Source organism: Myotis davidii, unplaced genomic scaffold (assembly GCF_000327345.1).
Source record: "Myotis davidii unplaced genomic scaffold, ASM32734v1 scaffold187, whole genome shotgun sequence".
NCBI lineage: Eukaryota > Metazoa > Chordata > Mammalia > Chiroptera > Vespertilionidae > Myotis > Myotis davidii.
The window spans coordinates 3788100-3789974 of NW_006383018.1; positions in this window are offsets into that span (position 1 = coordinate 3788100).

Below are 1875 nucleotides of genomic sequence, written 5' to 3' on the forward strand. Positions count from 1 at the left end.
ACCCTGCTCTGCTAGACCAAACACTTGCCATTTAGCCTTCAGATCAAAACCTAAAACCCCAGAAATGCAACAAGCTTTTGAGGTTGTTGGGAATTGTTGGTTATTAAGATCCCACTGTTGACTATTGTACACGCAGTCCTTGTTTTTACTACCAGACTGGATGGCTTCTGCACAAAACCAAGTCATGTGAAGCACGGAAACTTGGACTTCTCCATCTAGCACATTCTGGAAGCTTCAAGGCACAAGCTGACAGTTCTGCTTCTACAGAAAACTCTCACACTGCTCTCCTTGCACCAAAACTACCTGTTCCCACTACTGCACACAATGCCCATGAGGGCTCTAGATCGCCCGTGGAGGCTCTTCTCTAGGCCAGACAAGAGGCTCTGCACTGGCACCCATAGTCTCGGCCTGGCATCAACTCCAGTGGCCACCTGGCAGAGTCCCTAAATTAAGGCAGTATCGGGTGCTTTTCTGTCTGTAGTTTTTATTGTTGCTATATTTTCACACTATATTATTATATGCATATTTGACAAAAAAACAACTACAAATTCCTTTGCTTTAATTCCTTACATAATGATAATTAAAACATCTAGACATAAAAACACTAAAGCTATAGACTTAAATCCTACTATCATCTTAAAATGCATGCAGCTTACTTGGGGGCTGAGTCTAATCTTTACTTTCTTAGCTCTGTCAAGACCATGATCATGAAGGTTAAATGCATACCCTAATGCAGTCTGCCTTCAGTTGAACTTTCACAGGACTAGTGTGATGCAGCAATAAATAATATAAATGAATAATAATAGAAATAATTTATGCAAAAGTAGAAAAACTTGAAATAGATATTCCCCATCTTGTTAAGTGCTGATTCTAGGGGTAGTTGATGCTATTCACTCCATGTACTAATGTATTTATTATTTGTCCTAGCAAAATAAATGAATACAAATAAGTGAGGAACTATAACAGTCATGTATACATTGTTGCAAACACAGGACCAAAATGAGAAGATATATAATGCACTTGGGGGGGTGTGCAGTAAATGTATTATTGCTGAAATCTATTTTCATTATTCAGAGACTTCAAGGTCAAGTTCAGAGTTGCTGGTGAGCCTAGAACTATTGTTAGCTAATACATGTTATAGCATTTCATAAAACTTAAAATCAGGAACTTTCAAGTGAGGGTATACAGGCTATCTGCCAGACTGTAACCTAAGCACATAAACGGAATTTGGCTAGAAACCACAGAGAGCTAGAACTTAACTGTGTGGCTCTACCAATATGCTTGCTGATTAGTGCTACAGTCATAGTTCTTGGTAGTAATATGTACAGTTATGTGCCCCCTTTAAGAAAAACCTACATTTGACAATCCAAACCCCTAAAATAAAGGATTATTTGCTTAACAAAACATTCACACAAAAGTTCCTCTAACTAGGAAATTCCCGTACTACACGAGATACTTTGCTAACATTTCTTTAATTACTTGACAAAAAAGAAAAAAAATTGGAACAAAAGAGTTAGGAGCTTTTGGCAACTGAGGATGAAGCAGAAAATAAACAATTTACACAACAAAACCCTTCCAGGCATATCTTTTGCCATCATATATGTAGAATGATAGAAAATTGAAAAAAAAAAGCTTTCCTGTAATTACACATATCCTCTCAAAAAAAAAAAGCAACTGAGCTTAGAGCTTGAGAGATGCCTGATAGACAGCGTCAGACCGAGCAGCATCTCTTTATTACCTGAACTCCGGAGAATTGTGTTGTACTTATGTATGTACAGAAGACACCCGTTTACTTCTCGGGACATTTTACGCCCGAAGGTTGCAGAACAGATGCCTCTGAGACAGCAGCAGGCACGTGGACCCCGGCGCTTCCAG